The sequence below is a fragment of the Heterodontus francisci genome, chromosome 14 (genome assembly GCF_036365525.1).
Source record: "Heterodontus francisci isolate sHetFra1 chromosome 14, sHetFra1.hap1, whole genome shotgun sequence".
NCBI lineage: Eukaryota > Metazoa > Chordata > Chondrichthyes > Heterodontiformes > Heterodontidae > Heterodontus > Heterodontus francisci.
The window spans coordinates 31,093,150-31,113,626 of NC_090384.1; positions in this window are offsets into that span (position 1 = coordinate 31,093,150).

The following is a 20,477-nucleotide window of genomic DNA, read 5'->3' on the forward strand; positions in this document are numbered from 1 at the left end:
GAGCTACAAGTCTGGCTTTTGCTTTATATGTACCATTGGGAAGTACTTTCCCTGTACAGATCCATTTATGGGACAATGCTGGTTGTCCTCTATCTAGCACCTCCGTGTATACGCCAAACACTCTCCAACTATCAAGCTCTTTTTGCTTGGCGTCCTTTATCAATTTACCATCTAACTTGCTAGTAGCCACTAGAGCTTGTCTATTGTAAGGGCCCCTACTTGTTGTGGCACCCTTCGCCTGCTCTCTGGTCCTTGCTGTTGTGAAACCATGTCCCCTACTAGAGTTCCTATCCCTTTCTGGACTATCATTACTCGATCTGTCCCTCCTACAACCAGACCTCCTTTCACAAGTTCGTGACCTTTTCCTTGGACTATGACCATCTTCAGGTGCACTGTCTGAACTTATACTACGTCTTCTGGACTTCCATATTTTCACTTCCTTCTGCCAGTCTAGAAGTCCGATATCCTATCCCTTGTCTTGCACATTCAGCAAATGTTTGTATTTCCCTGTGGACTTTCCTGCCCTTCCTTTAATGTTGGCTTCCCTCCATTCACTAGCTCCATCTGGCATATATGTCATTCTAGTCGCAACTTTCAGTAGTTGACCTTTGGGATAAATGGCCTGACCTGGATCATCACTATCACTTAGTCCACTCTCAGTTAGCCCATTATCTGCCACAATCTGTTGCTCGCAAAGGTCTGACATATGTGTATGCCAAGTACATGGCGCATCATCAGTGTCCATCATTTGTTCAGATTCTGTTAATGTATAATCAGTGCCAATAAGCTGTGAGGAATGTACTCTAACGGTTTGGTTGCCATGTAGCAAAATCACCGTTTTGCCATCAGTGCCTATAACTTTTCCTGGGCTTTTCCATTTTTTCTGCCCTTCTCTTTTATAATACACCATATCCCTGGTATCAAAATTCTTTTCTGATGGCCTGACCTGATACCTCAAAGCTCTCCTGATTTTTTCCTGAAACCTGCTTTAATAAGTGCCCTTCTCCCTGCATGCATGGCATTCAAATGTTCCGCAAAAATTGAACTAATTGTAGTCCCCTTTAAAACCGGGGGATGATCCCACATTACCGAAAGTATTATCAGATTCCTGCTCTAAACTAATTGATAGGGGCTGTAGCCCCCAACCATTTGGAGCGTGTTTTTCGCATATACTGCCCATGCCAAAGCAGTCGACAATTTGCAATTTGGCTGTTTGGCTGAAATGTTTTGGAGCATTTCGTCAATCACAGCATGATTTCTCACAAATTCCATTACCAGAAGGACTTTCTGCTGTTGTGTGCATTGCTACAATATTCATATTTTCACATACTCCTGAACTCATCATTGACAAATTCTCCTCCATTGTCAGTTAGAAACCTAGCCAGTGCTCCCAGTCCTGTTCCTATCCATCTTTCCATTATCTTGTTCACTATTACTTTTTTGTATTTACTATAAGTTACCGTTGACAGACTGAATCTAGTCACCATGTCTAAAAAGTGTAGAATAAAAATGTTTTTGTCTTTATCCCATACCTTCAAGTCCATCGCTACGGTTTAATTAAAGTCCCTTGCTAATGGAGACTCAGTACGGGTCGCAATGACTTCCTCCTGTATTTATTTTTACAGCTATCCCATTTTTCACTGATATCTTCGATAAGTTTAGTGTGCTCATCATCTATTATCCCTGTATCTTTTAACAGAATCTTAAACCTATGACAAGATGGATGTGCAAACTGTTGATGTAGTTTTGAAATAATTTGCCTTTTCTCCTTTAAATCCCTACCCCTCCCAGATGCCATTAATACTTCTTTAACATCCTGCTTAGAGATGTTAGGTCTCGCTAAAGGAATACAATCATTTCCGACTGTGTGAACTTCAAAAGCTACAGATTTCCCAAAGACAATCACCTTATCATGTTCCATATCCAATTTCATTCAAACCTTTTTCATAGACAGTTTACTTATCAGCAATAGCAGATCACTAGATACTACATCTGTACTGAAAATGGTTTACCCCTTGTTACGACCAGGTGAGAAAGGAGTCTAGGGGTCCCTTTTAGCCTTCACCTGGTCTTATTGTAACAGGGTTTTGTTTTTAAACACTCTGTTTTGAGCTCCTCCTTGGTGAATCCTTGTTCATCACTTTCCAATTATAAGGCAAAGAAATGAGCATAAACAGGCTCTCTTAGGTTTAAAGAAGAAAAGTAAAATTTATTAAAACTTTAATTCGATTAATGCCTACGGATACATGCCGTGCCCCACGCTAGTATGCATACGCAATACGCACATGCAAATAGAGACAGAAAACAGCAGGAGAAACATAAGTAGAGAGGTTTGAGGCAATATCAGAAGAGTTCCTTGCTCCTGTGCTTCGAGCTCACAGTAGTCCTTTTGTAGGTAGTTTTTGCTTTTTGTTGGGGCCCAGTATTCTTCTTTAACCTTGTCCACTGTAGGAGACTTTTCTCGCTTGGGGTTCATGCGTCTTCAATGGGTATTCAGTTCCATGAGAAAGAGATGGGAGCAGACAGGACAGAAGTATTTTCCAATCCAGGAGTAAACAGCTTTGAGTTCCAAAACTCTGTGGCAAGTTCAAATTCAAAAAACGCCAACAATCAATTAGTCATGTGACTAAACTGGTCTGACCATGTCTGCTTGTGTATTCGGCCATCTTAGCAATTAACCTGGAATACTAGCCTCTCCACCTTCAACGTCTGGTAACCAAAAGTCCATTATGGATTAAATTGGAGCAGGGAGTGGCCCCTTTGCCGTTCCAAGTTCTGTCTGTTACTATGCAAATGTCTTTCCAGTCAGGGGCTCGTCAACCCCTTGTTTTCTTTTCTTCCCAACAGCAATTTTAAGTTTTAATATTCATATGGTGAAATAATGTGTGCCTCATTCTTGGCAGGTGGGGCCTGCAGGACACCCTGCTACTTTACACAGAATTACCACTTTTTTTAGTGATTTCAACGTGTTGTCAGTCCCAAACCTAAAACAGGTGGAACTGTCATATTCTTTGACCTTATTTTGGTCTTCCTTACTTAAGGAATCCATGTGACACCTGAACCAGTCCACTCCACATACTGTGGACATACACCCACTGTCTGGTACTGCACAATTGAATGAATCAGTGACTAGGACACTCATTACCGGACTGAAGCTTCTCGTGACCAGTACAATTCCTTCTGATTGATCAGTAGAGTCACCCTTGCCTTCCGAACCTTCTACATCATGCGTCATCTCAAAATCCTTTTTGGACAATGCAATGCATAGTGATACTTTGAGTCACATCACAAACACCTGTTGACCACCCCTTGGTTATTCCTGGGGTTCATCCTTCTGTTATAATTACCCAATTCCTACCATCTGTTATAGCTTCCAAAAGGGTCTCTATCCTCATTCATTTTGTGTGTGTTTCTCTCCTTTCGTACTGACGCTTGTGCCCCATACTTGAACGGCCTTGAAATTCTGCTAGCATTGTATCCTCCACCTTCAGGATCACCACTGAAGAGCCCAACTGAGCCATGAAAGCAGCCAGAAAGGAATGTTTTCCCAAAACATTTTTAGGGCATCAGACATCTGATCAAACAGCATATCTTTTTCATTGAATCTAACTCCTGTTAATACCAAGAGACTATCCATGTTCGATTTCCTAGCAAAATCCAACAATTTGAAGGCAAGTACTGATCTAGGAATTTCTAAGTAGAATCACTGCAATCTTGCATATAGTCAGTTAAACTCCATAATATAATCTTCTATGGAAGAACCATCCATTTTTCTAAAATTATCAAAGTCTGACTACACCTCATAGGCACTCAATAAATCATATTTCATATAAATTTTATCCATATATTTCAAGAGTTTGTCCAAACCTTCCTCATCGTCCAAATGATGAGCCTCTAGCTCAGAGAACACTTTGCTCCTGATCTTGCTTCTGGCGGGAAGTGAAAGTGCAAGGGCCATTCCGTGCTTCCTTTTAGGTAAAGATGTAACCAGGTCCATATATCAACTTCATTCTTCCATTGATCATAAGGTTCAGCTTCACAAAACAGTATGGAAAGTTATATCCCAACACCTTACACTTGGTTTCAGTCATCCTTCTTCAAAAGAAAACCTCCAAATACAACTTTCTCAAAAAAGAACTCCAATTCTAGTCTCCTGTCTGAAAACAAATCTTAGTCTCCAATCTTCACTTTCAGGCAACCATCCTTTGCTACCAATGTCAGAGAAATCTCAAAGCTTGTTTGTGAAGAAGACACTGAGACTAGGATGCTTTAGTGTAGATTGTTTATTGCTTGTCACAGAGCCTACTTCTGCTCTCCAAACAACACCAGCAGTTAGTGCTGGCTGGCTCTTTATATATACACACTTGAATATAATTAACTAATTAACACCCAACAGCTGTTCACCCTATTATCTTGAACTACCAGGTATTTATCATCCATAAACAGAACTTCAGACCCTAACAATCCTCTCTGAGGTGCATTACGACATCGCCTTTAAAATCTCCTATGGTATCGAACCTATCTGGTTACACTTGTTCTAGGTCGTGGACTGACTCAATGCGGGTACCCTTGATCTCTTCAGCTGCAATGGGTACCTTGGTGATCTTGTGGAGAGTCACAATGTTGAGGTCCTTACACACTGAAAGTCCTGCCACTGCTGGTCAACTCGTGTCTGCCAGGAAAAATATTTGTGGTTTCCATGCCCACTTGCCATAGCTGCATAGCATTGTTAGTGTACCACTGCAAGGAATGGGTGAGCCATTGTATGCAGTTAACTTTGCAGTTGTCGATTGTATCATTAACTTCCAACAACCCCGGTATATATCCCTCAAGGATAGCTGGTATGGGAAGAATGAAGTCACACTGATGAGGTTGTGATATATAGTCATATCTGTGGGCCGGTATTTAACATTGCCCCGTCCACCAGCTAAAGTCGGGGCCGAGCCCACTTCTGCCGGGCCTGGAAGTCATGCTGCTATTTTATGTGGCCCAGGCCCTTAATTGGCCTCGGTCAGGACTTCCGCCCCTCTGAGGCAGGAAGTCCTGCCTTAAGGATCTGCTGGCCAATCAGAGGGCCGGCAGCTCTTCAGTCCCAGCGGTGTCACTGTGAGCGGTGGCCGCTGTGGGACTGCAACCAGCGAGAGGTTGACGATGGGCGTTGTCCTTCGAAAAAATAAGTGGGGTTCAGGCCTCGCTGGGCACAATTGGCTGGACCCAGCTAGGCGGTTGGGAGTCAGAGAGCAGGGCAGGGGGATAGTTTTAGTGGGGGCAGCCTTTGCTGCTGAGGGTGCTCTCTGTGAGGCATAGGGTGCCCAAGCAGGAGGGCCCCCTCAGCCTGCATGGAGGCTGCCAGGTATTACTATGTAGCCTCTTCAGCTGAACTGCTTGTCCGCTGCTGGTAAAATAGCAGTTGGGCAGCTGGGTGACGGGCACGGCATCCCTTACCTCCCACTTGATTTTACGCCCCGCCCCGCCTCCCAGCCCGCCTCCCTGCCCGCTACCAGGGGGGTGAAAAATTCTGGCCATAGAGTGGGCAGTGCTGAGGAAACTATACTCTGCATCTAATCCCTACTTGATACTGGCAAAAGTACAAGGAAATTAGGAAAATGTCCTATTCCCCAAAACTAGAATCACACCCCTCACTTTGATGAATTTGAAAAACATCACAGCATGAATATTTTGTGATTTATGCAACAGGCTGGTACATAATCTGCCAGGTTTTATTCCAAACTGGATTTGGAAGGATCAGATGCTGGATGTTGCTTGTGCTGCAAAGGAAACTGAGACATCGGTCATCAGATGCTGCACCACGATTGGCTCCCCAAATGTGTTGATGGAGGTGGCCACCCATTCCATGTTGGAAAGGATGGGTTTCAAGCTCTGCACAAAGCCCAGTGCCAAGTTGGTGCTGGACTCCTCGATGCTCCTTGACATTGAACACAGGCTTTCTGCAGGCTTTCCAATGCACCAAGCATTTGGTTGTGTACACCCATCAACCTTCTTCTGCAGCCTGGCCCATCGATGTCCTCATCTGACTCCTCTGTAGCATTTCCCCTTGCCCTGGCTCCAGTGCACTTGTGCCTGGTATATGACCATGTGCAGATCCCTTCTCTAAATGGCGCACAGTGTCAATGTCTGAGCTGGTGGCTTCGACTGTGAAATTGATTGATTGGTGTGTCTTCATCTTCACTGTCTACTTGCTCTTCTTCCAATGCCTGGGCAGGTTGAAATTCTTGGCTATCTAAAAGGGAAACAGGATCAGGGTTGGGTTTTCATGAGGGGAGAGGAGAAAGTAAGAATTGTAAGCTTACACCACTTGCAGATGTGAGTCAGAAGGGATTATGGGATGATGGAAAAGTGGGATGAGAGAAGGAGGATTAGATATGTGGATGCCCTCATCTTCCATGAGTTCAACCCCTTCGGTTGGCACGGCCCTAGCAATTGCCCTTCCCACAATGGCCAGCACCATCACTTCCATGAGGGTTAGAACATGCAGGCATGCCTCTTCCCCTTCAGTTAGTTCTTACTCCCACAAGAGAGAGGGATGTGTGTCAGTGAGTGTTGTGCAATATGTTTAGTTGATGTGGCTGTCATGATTGAACGGCTGCAAGTTGTGAGATGTGGGTGTGAGGCCTGCAGCAGTGCTAAATGTGTGAAGGTGAGGTAAAACATGTGCATGTCAGGTATGAATCCTGATTGGTAGAGATTGTTGGTAGGTGAGTGATGGGGGTGTGGTGATTTGAGCAGTGGCTGAAGCTAGTGGTACAGTTGGTAGGGTATGACATTTGAAGATGCATTTACTGACCTTGACTACTCGTGTGAGATTATTAAACTTCTTCTGGCAATGCATCCAGGTCCTTGGGGCTATAGTCCTGCCATTGACTTCCATGGTTATCTGTTCCCACTGCCTTCTCATCATGTGTCTGGAGGGCATCCTGACCCCCTGAGAATACAGGACATCTTTCCTCCTTTCCACCTCCTCCACCATGACCTCTAGTCCAGTGTCTGAAAACCTGGGGGCTCACTCTCTCTCATGGTCAGCCATTGATCTCTCCTTGCCATGTCAGTTGCAGTTGCAGAATGACTCCCAGCACCTGCTGCAGTGACAAAGCACTTCCCCTTCAAGAAATGCAGGCTGGCTTTAAGTACTGTGAGCTAGTTTTAAGAAGTGCAAGTCATTATTGATATTAGGGGCCCTGCTGGTTCATGTAGTCAATGAACAGCGCAGGTAGAGCTAGTTGCATGCAGTAATCATTATAATTAGCTGGAGTATTTCCTGACAATGCAGAGCATGTACAGAGTGATTGCCAATGTAATCAGTGTGTCTGAACATTTGCTAGTTTGCCAGTATGGGGCTGCGCATGCGGGTGTCAGTGACACCACGTAATGGTGTTAGATGTAATGATGTCCAGTATTGCTTCATCCCTCAATGGCTGCTATAATTAGCAGGCAGCTTGAAGTTGGCAAGCTGTCCGAATTCCACTCAAAGGGCGTAGGTTAATCGTGGATTACGATCCTTGTGTCGGTTTTAGGGAGCTAACTAATTTATAGCTCAGTGACACTCCCTCAGTACTGTACTGAGGTGTCAGTCTAGATTATGTGCGCAGGTCTCCGGAATGGGGCTTAGGAACATAGGAATTGTGAAATGTTATAAAACCAAGATCCATTTAGTCCAGCTTCGACCACCCTGGTAGTTGCATGATATAATAGTAATGGAATTGTTGGTTAATCAGGGCAATCAACCTCTGTCAACTAGTCAACAATAGAACCAGACCTGAGGTGAGGAAAATCCCAGTGGTGGAGACGTTGAGGTACCATAGGTCTAAAGTCACCAGTTCCTCCCAAACATAATACACTTCACACGTCTCAAATTACTCACATATTGTATCCCAAAATGTTATCCAGAAATCCATCTAATTTGAATTTGAATGATTCAATACGAATTGCTCTCACTGTCTCCCTTATGTCTGTTTCATAGATTGACCACTCCTTAAATAAAATAATGGCTTCAATATTAATCCCCCAATGATGGGGAGGGATAAAACATATTTAAAATGGAGAACTCATCTCTAACCCATTGTGCACATGACCTTTGTCGTTTTTATGGAGGTCAGTTTCATGTTGTGTGAGTTTCCTGCCCTAGACAGGTGGGAAACTTCACTGATATATTTAAATCAGGCACCCAAAGTGCAATTGGGAGTCTGATTTAAACATAATGGTTGCCATGTGGGTTTCCCGGGGCTCAGGAAACATATCAGTAAGAGAAAGGCAGGAGCTGCTTTATGGGCCAGATGAGCATGCGTGCTTTCGCTGGTCCCCCCCAAGGAAACCTTTGGCTTCCTTTTGCTGATCGTGGCCTTTCTCTCCCCACTGCTGCGATCGCTGACCTCCCCACCCAAGCCCCAACCTCTCACTCCCTTCCTCTTGTGATGGACTTTCTCCCAACACCACCACCACCCACCCCACCCCCCCACCCCCCGGCCACCCCCACCTCTCTTGCTCCCTTCCCCCTCTCAATTGCTGGGCACCATTCCTAAGGTTACCCAGCCTCCTGCTACAACAACCATTATAAGCCCACTGACACCCACAGCTACCTCGACTACACTTCTTCACACCCTACCTCCTGTAAGGACTCCATTCCATTCTCCCAGTTTCTCCGTCTCCGACGCATCTGCTCTGATGATGCTACCTTCCATGACGGTGCTTCTGATATGACCTCCTTTTTCCTCAACCGAGTATTTCCCCCCACTGTGGTTGACAGGGCCCTCAACCGTGTCCGACCCATTCCCCGCACCTCTACCCTCACCCCTTCCCCTCCCTCCCAGAACCGTGACAGGGTTCCCCTTGTCCTCACTTTTCATCCCACCAGCCTCCATATCCAAAGGATCATCCTCCGCCATTTTCGCCACCTCCAGCGTGATGCCACTACCAGTCGCATCTTCCCCTCCCTTCCCCTGTCAGCATTCCGAAGGGATCGTTCCCTCCGCGACACCCTGGTCCACTCCTCCATTACCCCCACCACCTCGTCCCCGTCCCAGGGCACCTTCCGTTGCAATCGCAGGAGGTGTAATACCTGCCCCTTTACCTCCTCTCTCCTCACTATCCCAGGCCCCAAACACTCCTTTCAGGTGAAGCAGCGATTTACTTGTACTTCTTTCAATGTAGTATACTGTATTCGCTGCTCACAGTGTGGTCTCCTCTACATTGGGGAGACCAAGCGCAGACTGGGTGACCGCTTTGCGGAACATCTCCGCTCAGTCCGCAAGCAGGACCCTGAGCTTCCGGTTGCTTGCCATTTCAACACTCCCCCCTGCTCTCATGCTCACATCTCTGTCCTGGGATTGCTGCAGTGTTCCAGTGAACATCAACGCAAGCTCGAGGAACAGCATCTCATCTACCGATTAGGCACACTACAGCCTGCCGGTCTGAACATTGAGTTCAATAATTTCAGAGCATGACAGCCCCCCACTTTACTTTAATTTTTAGTCATTTTTAGTTATTTTTTCTTCCTTTTTTTTGGCATTCCTTTTTACATTTTTTACAATCTTTTTTTGTATTTATTTCAGTTCATCTCAGTTTGTTCAGTTTGCTCACCCACTGTTTTTTTCAGGTTGTTTTTCTTCAGGTTTGCACTTGCTGATGTTCAATATTCAGTATATTCACACCTAATCTGTACTAATGCTTTGTCTTTCAACACACCATTAACATATTGTTTGCCTTTGCTCCGTGACCTTTTGGTCAGCTATGTGGCCTGGTCCAATCTGCACCTTCTCCTTTGTTATCTCTTGCCCAACCCCCACCTCACTTGTTTATAATCTGTGACTTTTCTAATATTTGTCAGTTCCGAAGAAGGGTCACTGACCCGAAACGTTAACTCTGCTTCTCTTTCCACAGATGCTGCCAGACCTGCTGAGTGATTCCAGCATTTCTTGTTTTTGTTGTAGCCTCCTGCTGGTGGTTTTCAGGTCCGGCAGCCAGCAGCTGTCAATCTGGCTGACTACTGGACATGAAATGGAAGGAATACATTATAATAAGCTCCTGCTGTTAAATTCAGCAGGACGTCCATGTCCCCAGCTTTGCTGGGTTTTCCCAGCGCTACCTCGCTTCCTCCCCATAAGTAACAGGGAAACGGCCTCGGCATCTATCTGTGATCTTCTGCCTCACAGGCAAGTGTGCTACCATAAGCCAAGGCTAACACCTGAGAATAGCTCAATAGGGTCATGAATGGTGCTATATAATGCATGTTATTCCTTCTTTGTTCTTCAGAATGATCCTGGACGAGAAAGGGTATGACCTCTGTCATATCAGCACACAACTTCCACACCAGTGCTGGCACAGAATAAAATCTGTGGGCCCAGTTACTGCATGAATCAACATTCTGGTCCTTTCTAAGCATAAAACATGCAGTATGGGACTTCCCTTTACCACCAGGACCTCTGTGCTTCAGTCCCGATGTGTTTAGAGTAAGAGACAAGGTCATGTGGTGGTGGGTGAGAGGCTAATAGCAAGTTGTGGGCAGTATCCTGTTAGAACTGAGTCATCTGCAACATTTTGAGCATGAAAGCATGACCTTTACAAAAGATTTAAAATTCTGTGTTTGAATTTATAGAAAACAAGTGCAAAACCAGGACAGAGTAATGAGATTGGAAAGTGATAGCCGGCTCACTGACAGCATTCTCATCTACAGACTCACTCCGTGTGAGATGCAGCACCAGATGTTCCCCCCACTTTGGAAACATCAATCTGCACAAATTCATCCATTTGTACCGTCACACAACAAGGGTCCCTATCAGTCCTCTTGAAGCATCATCTATTACAATTAGAATTACTTTTAACATCCTTTCAGGGCAGAGAAGGTTTTGTATTTATGTCTTGTTTTTGGACTACTTTTGTCCAACCAATAAGGGATAATTATATCTGAGTTCTGAGGTCAACGATGGAAAGCATTCAATGAACATACACAGCCGAAGCTGAGGTAAACCTTTGGGACTAACTGTATTTCGACAGCTGTTAAATGAACTCCCTCACACTGGCAATGTTAATCCAGTTCATGCATACTGTTGGGCTCAGTAACTGCTCCCACTCGTTTCACTGATAAATGCTCTATGTTTATCAGTGTTAATTCAGCTCTCCCTCATTGCGATACTCCCGACCAGCACCATAATAATGGCTGTACCTCTTTGGATGCTAATCCAGCTCCCTCTTACTGTCAGGAATAGTAACCCCCTCCCACCCAGCACCCGATATTAAATTACCTAAATTTACCGTTTTCTCTCTTTACTTGCTGGGCTAGGCAGCTCCTGCGGGGATGGATAGTTGATGTGCTCCAGGTCTCTTAGTAGTGCTGTGTTATAGCTAAGTATTGCCTCAATATTAACAAAGTCAAAACAATTTTGTTCAGCTCTTGCCAGAAGGATTTCACTTTCAGGTATTGGTACCATCTCTCTTCAGAGCTACTTGCTCAGAGTAAACCTGCAGGTGCACAATCTTGGTGACTTTTTCAACCTTAAAACTGAGTAGATCTTCAAAGCCCACATCCAGTCCATTGATAAGAGTACCTCCAGCTCTGGAATATTGTTTGCATAAGTCTCTACTTCACCTCCTCATCCATGTCTTTGTCACTTCAAAGGTTGGTTTCCACAATGCTCCCCTCACCAGCCTTCCCATTCCGATGCAACTCCAACTCATCCAGAACTGTACATGCACAGAGTCCCATGTACTTCTCTCTCAGCTTCTCTGCAATGATCTGAGATTAAAAGGATACATGGTTATTTTGGAGACACCATAACAACATAGAAACATATGAAATATGTCCAGGAGTAGGCCATTCAGCCCCTTGAGCCCCATTCAACTAGATCATGGCTGATCTATCCCAATGCCATTTTCATGCACTATCCCCATATTCCTTGATATCTTTAATACCTAGAAATCTATCCATCTCTGTGTTGAATATACTCAATGACTGACTGTACCTTTACAGCCCTCAGGGGTAGAGAATTCCAAAGATTCACCACTTTCTGAGTGAAGAAATTTCTCCTCATCTCAGTCCTAAATGGCCTACCACTTATTCTAAGACTGTGTCCCCAGGTTCTAGAACCCCCAGCCAGGGGAAACATCCTTCCTGCATTAACCCTGTTGAGCCCTGTAAGAATTTTGTACGCTTCAACAAGATCACCTCTCGCTCTCCTAAACTCTAGAGAATATTGGTCCAGTCTGCTCAATCTCTCCTCATATGACAATCCTGCCATCTCAGGGATCAGTCTGATGAACCTCCATTGCATGCCCTCTATGGCAAGTATTTCCTTCCTTAGGTAAGGCGACCAAAACTGTACACAATACTCCAGATGCGGCGTCATCAAGGCTCTATACAGTTGCAGCAAGACTTCTTTACTCCTGTACTCAAATCCTCTTGCAATAAAAGCCAACATACCATTTGCCTTCCTAATTGCTTAATTGCTATTCATTGTGTGCAAATACACTGTACAAGCTTCCTGTGTGTCAGTATCACGGTTTTCTACTTAAAATACCGTCTTCAGAAAATGTCATACCTGAAAGCATTGTTTCCTGCTTTTTATCATCTGTTTTCGATTTACCTCATCATCATTGTGATTTTCTTGGGACTGGAGTGAGGAATAGCCAAGTTTAGTAAGAAATATGAGGCGAAGACTGAGATAAAGGCAGCATGTTGTTGAACATAAAGGAGTCTTCTTTATTTTGTTTTATTTTCACTTTCTCCTTCAGCTCCCTCTGGTGGTTCATGTGTGCATGGTAACCTCAAGTGAACAATATGTACAATGCAAATCTCAAAACACTACAGTTCCATTGTTCTGGACAAGTTGAAACAGCTTATCATGGTCGACATTATCTGGTCCCTTTAGGATCCTAAAAACAGCAATCATATCACCTCTCAACCTTCATTTTGTCCAGTGAGAATATGCCCAATTTTTGTAATCACTGCTCATAATCCAGTCCTTCCATCCCCTCAATCATTCTGATTCTTCACTTCTGTAGCTTTTCAATAGCTGCAATGTCCTTTTTTTTACAGTAGTGATCGCAATTGCATTCTAAGTCGGGATGCTGCAATGATTTATAAAGTGGCAGGATTACATCACTACTCAGCTCAGCATTTACCTTTTATACTTCCAATAAACACTCAGGTCTTAGCCTTGGTAATCACAATTAAGATAGATTGAAGTTATACTCATAAACGAGAGGATAAGAAAATTAAAGAGGTTGGAAAAACAGACAGATGTATCAAAGAATATGGACGGTTAAAAGATAAACAACAGGAAATGGGTGTCAAAGAGGAATTTCATCCCCATTATCTGTAATATGTGACTCATCATGGAATATTTTGATAACATGATAGTTAACAGAGTAGCTTTTTCAGTTGGTTTTGCTTGATTTAATAGTGTGGGCGAGTTCAAGCTTATCTCCAACAACAAGTTGAATTTATATAGTATCTTGAAAGTTGTAAAACATTCCAAGACACTTCACAGAAGCATTATCAAACAAAGTTTGATGCCTAAAGAGATATTACAACAGGGAAGGAAAAGCTTGGTCAAAGAGGCAAGTTTTAAGGAGCCTCTTAATGGAAGAGAGAGTAGCGAAGAGGTTTAGGGAGCAAATTCCAGAGTTTAGGGCCTAGGCAGCTGAAGGCATGCCCACCAATGGAGGCATGATGAAAGTTGAGGATGTGCAAGAGACCAGAATTGGAGTAATGCAGAGATTTTGGAGGGCTGTATGGCTGGAGGAAGTTACAGAGACAGGGAGAGCACAGCAATGGACAGATTTGAACACAAGGATGAGAAATTTAAATGTGAGACCTTGTTGGATCAGAAGCCAATGTAAATCAGGGAGCTCAGGGGTGATAGGTGAATGGGACGTCTTGCGAGTCAGGATATGTGCAGCAGAGCTTTCCATGAGCTGTATTTTACAGAGAGTAAGGATGGGAGGCCAGCGTAGAGAGCATTGGAACTGGAGGTAACCAAAGCATCTATCAGAAAATGATTGGAGGTCCATTATGTTAGGCCTCTGTCCATTTATCATGCCATCTGGTATTTTAATTGGGTTTTATACTGGCACTATTGTAAAGATTCCATGTAATCTTGATCTATTGCCATATTTATCAATCTTAGGAGACAGTGATTTCTTTTGCAAATTTCCTGGTGAGAGGTTTAAACATTCAATGTTTCTGTCCATTGCACAGTCAGTGTTAGAAACGGAATAGAACACCAGAAACAGGCAGCTTGTGCTGACAGCAAACTTGGCACTCTCAGTTCACATGATTTACGTGCCTCTTGCCTACCCTTTGTTGTTGCTGTGAGGCCTGGGGATTGGGGGCCCATTTCCATTCTACCCACACCAGACAGGCACTCTGAGGCAGTTTGGGAGATGGGGCAGAGTGGGAATGCATCCACCTCTTACATGGTTGATGGTTAGATCCTGGGAGTGGGAAGGGAAGGGGAGGAAATTGGTGGGTTAGTGAGTACGTTGTGTGGATTATAATGAACATTAAAATATTTAATAAACATTTAACCCACAAGTGCAATATGAAAGGCACTTAACCCACAAAAATAAAAACAGAAAATGCTGGAAACACTCAGCAGTTCAGGCAGCTGCTGTGGAGAGAGAAACAGAGTTAACATTTCAGGTCTGCAAACTTTCATCAGAACTTAACCCACAAATGCTTGGCTTTAAAACATTTTCCCATCTGTTTGATCAATCACATGAACTCCCTCTTTCTGCATGTCTTTCAGCTCAGTACTACAGGCACTTCATTCGATATGTATTGTATGTTTGATAAGACACTAGTTCGGCCTCAGCTGGAGTATTGCGTCCAGTTCTGGGCACCGCATTTTAGGAAAAACATGAGGGCAGTGGAGAGAGTACAGAAAAGATTCATGAGAATGGTTCCAGAGATTGGAAACTTCAGTTATGAAGATAGATTGGAGATTTCAGACTGTTTTCCTTGGAGAAGAGAAGGCTGAGAGGTGATTTGATAGAGGTATTCAAAATCATGAGGGGTCTGGACAGAGTAGATAGAGAGAAACTGTTCCCACTCATGAGAGGATCGAGACCGAGAAAGCACAGATTTCAAGTATTTAGTAAGAGAACCAAAAGTGACATGAGGAAAAACTGTTTCACACAGCGAGTGGTTAAGGTCTGGAATGCGCTGCCTGAGAGGCAGGTTCAATTGAAGCATTCAAAAAGGAATTAGATAGTTATATGAAAAGGAAGAATGTGCAGGGTTACGGGGAGAAGGCAGGGGAATGGAACTGAGGGAACTGCTTTTTCAGAGAGCCAGTGTGGACACGATGGGCCGAATGGCCTCCTTCTGCACTGTAACGATTCTGTGAACTTGTACAGGAGCTTCAGCAGATGTCTGTCACAGGGCACTGCCCATCTAAGCTTGCAAAAATCACTGGTTACTCAGTGCCTATCAAACAGTTGCTTAAACGGTACATTTCTGCTATATTTCTATTATATTTTCCCAATGGGAAAGGAATAAGAAGTATTATAGAAATATAATGGAAATGTACTGTTTGAACAATTGTTTGATAGGAACTAAGTAGCCAGTGATCCACGCACCAACTGAGAAGGCGGCTCCTATTTCTCTGCAATGTTGCTTTGCAACTGTGTCATCAAAAGAAACTGTCTGAGGACACACCAGGAGTAAAACTGGTCTTGGGCAGTTGTGTGACATTGGCGAGTGAGTCAGCAGTCTGCTTTACACCCACCTGATTTTCTTTTCCAATACTTGAAGGTTTAAATGTCACCTATTCACTAGTGCTATTTTGTGCTAAAGACCGAAGAATATTTTCACCCCTACTACCTGTTTAGATCTGCCCTCCCTGATTGAGATATTGAATTTGTCAAAGGATTACCCTTCTACTAAGTGGTGGTCAGCTAACACTGAGACCTAAAAAAATAAAAATCCAACTGCTTCACTAATATTCTTTAGGGGAGGAAACCTGCTGTCCTTCCCCAGTCTGGCCTGTTGGCAACTCCAGTCCCACACCAACATGGTTGACTCTGAACTGCTCTTTAAAGTGGCCTAGCAAGCCGGTTTCATTCAAAATATAAGAGGAATAAAATTAGGCGGAGCACTCTGCTGCAACCTAGGCATTGAATTAGGACATGACAAATGAGATGTTACAAGGTCAGGTGGCATAGTGAGGCCAAGAATATGAAGAAGAAAAGATGTAAGTAACCCAGATTGGAAGATGGCATTGGTTAGATTTATAAAAGAGCCGAAGAAGCTATTTTTGAAGAGTTCAGATTATTGCTGCGTTAAAGGGGTACCCGTAACAACGGCATGTGGGAGCGAGCTGGCACGGGAGGCTGGGCTCTGCCCTCCTCCTTGGATGTTGTTTAACATGCAGCAGCTGGCAGAAGCCCCCAATTTCCAGCATGTTACCTGAGGAAAATTCAGTCCTTGGGTTAGATTCCCTCACCACACCTGTAATTTTATAAGTGCATTTTCTGAATGCCTGGGCAATGTGGTCTTTTAATCGATACAGCAGCTCTGTCCCTTATTTCACAGTTTTTACAATCCTTTTGAGTTGACATAATCCAGCCAAGGACATAATCCTGCCTAAGTACTGTTCCTCCAATGTGCCAACAATCACATTGTGGTGCCTATGTTTTCACAGTCTGCATACTTGGAATGTGTCTCTCAGTTTCTAAATGTGACAGCTCTAATTCCCACTATTTGAATGACTCAAATGTTAAAGACTTATGAAAACTAGCATTGTCCTGCAAATTGCACCCTAAAGGAAAAAAAGAGGAAGAAACAATGAAGAGAGTGGAAATGCCAAGGTGTAGCGCACCTTGTATGGAACACAATGTTTTAAATTGCAGTGTAACGCTTTATTTTTGACACGAGGACCATAGCTGGATAAAGTCATGGAGCCTGCACAGCTCTCACTGAATCAGCCTCCAGCGGATGACTTGCCTGAAAGCACAGCCCAGTTCCTTGAAGAAAAGCAGGTTTCCTGGCTGGTGTGCTGGTACACAAATCTGGCTGCTTCCTCAATGCTGGTTCTCCAACCAGCTTAAGCCTCTGCTGCTAGGATTTTGTACCATGCTGCAAATGATTGGATGTTTACAATGGCATTCCTATTATTGCATATGTGACTCATGGGCAAGGGATGTAATGTCAGAACCTATGAGCCTGCTGAATGTCTTTGACCATTACCTAATGCTAAAGAAGCACTTGTCTCAATCCAAGGAATGAGAGCTAAGGCCATTTCAACAATCATCTGTTTGACTTCTGGAGCTAAGCAAAAAAAAATTAGCTCAGTTGAATCAAAATTAGCTTGTTGGCCTGCTTTAGATCATTAGAAGAGGAATGTATTCACCTAAACTGTGACATTGTAATGGGAGATGATTAAATACCCTGGAAGTTTCAGATTACTGGGCCATCCTGTCTCTCCTATTTGTCCACGTGATGTTTCGTTCATGAGAATTTGCTATAACCAGCTGTGGCATTCAGTATAGCGGTCCACCTATGACTGTCACTCAGTAAATCCCATGGAGTGTTTGTGGTGATAATCATTGGGCTTTAACTATTGGATATCACACAGGTTACTGGTCATCATCACCTTCACTGACAACACTAAGAGCCTCACAGCATATGTTATTATCAATAACTAATACGCATTTTGGAATGAATCTCAGCTTAGAGGTTCAATTGACACTTCACTTGTGTTTCACTCTTAGGTTTATGACATTATCTGGACTCAATGATCAAATAACAACCTCTAACTCAGCCCAAGTTATTCTTATTCAACCCTGCTAAAGACATTGGCCGAGAAATTTGGGCCTCCCATTTATGGGCATGTGGGGACCGTCCTTAGGCCTGAATAGCGAGGCCCAAGGTGTTGCTTGTTCTTTGAACCTCTGTGCTACTATGGATTGTACACAAAGACTGACCACTCCAGATGGGATCAGTAATGCAATATAGTGGGTTCTTTATTGAATACTGAGAGAGCAGCTACACATGGAGATGTTGACTTTACAGGTATATCTTCAAGACTGCTTAACACACAGAATCACATGGTGTGTTACATCATAGCTCTTACATGACTAACATGATCTTGTGGCCACACCTCTTAAAGGTGTACATACACAACATGCCCTTTCCCAAAAGGAAAAGAGAAACATATTTACAGATCTGAACATAACTTTTAGGTAAGTAATAGTTAATATATACATGTATTATGATGTAATACAAAAGATTGTGCAAGAATATCAATTGCAAAAACAAAAAACATCAATTTTGAAAACGTAATGGTGGTTTAATAACTCTGCCAGATTTCAAAACAGGGTAACAGTTCTCAGATACTGGAACAGATATTTGTGAATTGGATTTCATGGAAGAAGATTGTGTAAACTCTGTTTGAGATACAGACTCTGATCTTGTACGAGGTGCAATGGAATCTTCCATGGACCTGGGATTATGAACAGCTCTGATTTGACCTCAGTAATGTAGCACCAGTAGGTGTAATTGCTTCATAAGAACGTGGTTCTGGTCGAACTTTGGAAACTGTTGCAGAACTCCATTCTCCAGTGATAGGATTTTGGACGGTAACTTGCTGACTAATATCTAATTTGGGAAGTTCACTCCCAGTGTGATTGTTGCATTCCTTTCATTTGTTGCATTGTTCTAGAAGAAAATCTCTAACTCAGGGTAGACAGATTGCTGGAAGTCTGGAAGATCTGTATGAATCTGACGCCCGAACATGAGTTCGGCTAGGGATGGAAGGGTGGAGCTCAGTGGAGTTGCACAGAGGTGAAGCACGGCAATGTACAGATCCTGACCCATCTGCTGGCACTTGAGGATCAATGACTTGACGGTGTGAATCATAAGTTCCACAAAGCCATTGGAATGTAGGTAGTGGGGTGATGATGTGGTGTGCTTAACACCCATTTCAGGCACATGCCATGGAACTGAGGACCATTATCGGAGATTACCTTCGCAGGTGCTCCAAACAGACTGAAAATAGCCCTGAGGGTGCTCGCAAATGTAGAGCTTGATGTGTCTGTAGGCGACAGATAATTGGATGTTTAGGGAAATGATCCATGACAACGAGGTAGAGGATGTAGTGAATGTGAAACAGATCCGTGGTGATCTTAGCCCATGGGGCTGCAGGTAACTCGTGGGGGATGAAGGGCTCTCTACACTAACTTGGCTGGTGAGCCTGACATGCCTGGCAGGCTTGGACAGTGGACGCGATGTCATCGTGAATCCCTGGCCAGTAGACAATGTCCCTGGCCAAACGCCTGGTGCGTTCATTGCCCATCCATGAGCTGGAGGGTATCCGCACGCAATGACACAGGGATCAGGACCTGTCTCCCCTTGAATGTGACACCAATCACAATGACCAGCTCGTCCTGAAGGCCCAGAATTACCTGACAGACTTGCTGACGTCCTGAATTGAGTCCTGCCAGCTTGTACTATGGTCTTCCAGAGCTCCTGGATAGTGGGGTCTGCCACATCTCTGCTCGCAGCTGGTCACACTTGCGCTGTGCGAAGTGGGCTAGCTCAATGAACTTTACATCGTCTAACTCGACTTGCCATTCCACTGAAACATCGTCAGTGTTCACATGATTGGGCAAATGGCTGAGTGTAGGAGATGGTCACTAGTTTCCCTGACTTGTACTTAACTTCACAGTCATTACCTTGTATCTTTAGCAGTAGTCACTGGAGGCGTGGAGGTGCGCTTATCAGTGGCTTCTGCCAAATCATCTCTTAAGGCTTGTGGTCAGTTTCCACCACGAAGCATTTGCCAAACAGGTAAGTATGGAAGGGTGTGATGCTGAAAATGAGAGCCAGAGTCTCCCTCTCAATGTTTAATAGTTGGCTTGGGCTTGCAACAGGACTTGGACATGAAAGCGACTGGTCGCCCCTTCAGAAGTAGACAGGCAGACAAGCCCTTCTCTGAGGCATCCAGCTGCAGCATTGTGGTCTCTGCAGGGTTATAAAACTGGAGCACTGGAGCACTCTCAGTCAATTAGGTTTTCAGTTGGTCAAAGACATATTGTCTTCATGTCAGTGGTGTCCTTCTTCAGGAGATCTCTTAGTGGCACTGAGCAAACCCTGCAATGACGGGGGTGAGGAAGTTGAACAGATCCAGGCAAACACCAAACTGGGGCTTTGGTAGAAAAGTTGGGGTTTCCAATCGGAATCATTGTAGCAGCACTTAATCGTAATAGATCCAAGACATGATAACAGGGACCCATTGTAAGTAGTTACCTGAGTGTTGGTTACCTGAGAGCATGCCATTTATCAGGATACATGCATTTTAAGATTTGTAGAGGTAAATGTTTGCACTGGCACCCATGTCCACTTTTGCTCAGAGTATATACGTTCCCTCTTTTACTGAACAGGAAACACAAAAGGATAAAAAAGTTAGCAGAGTAATCAAATCAATGTGCTCAGTAACATTGAGGATGTGGAATGTCAGTTCCGT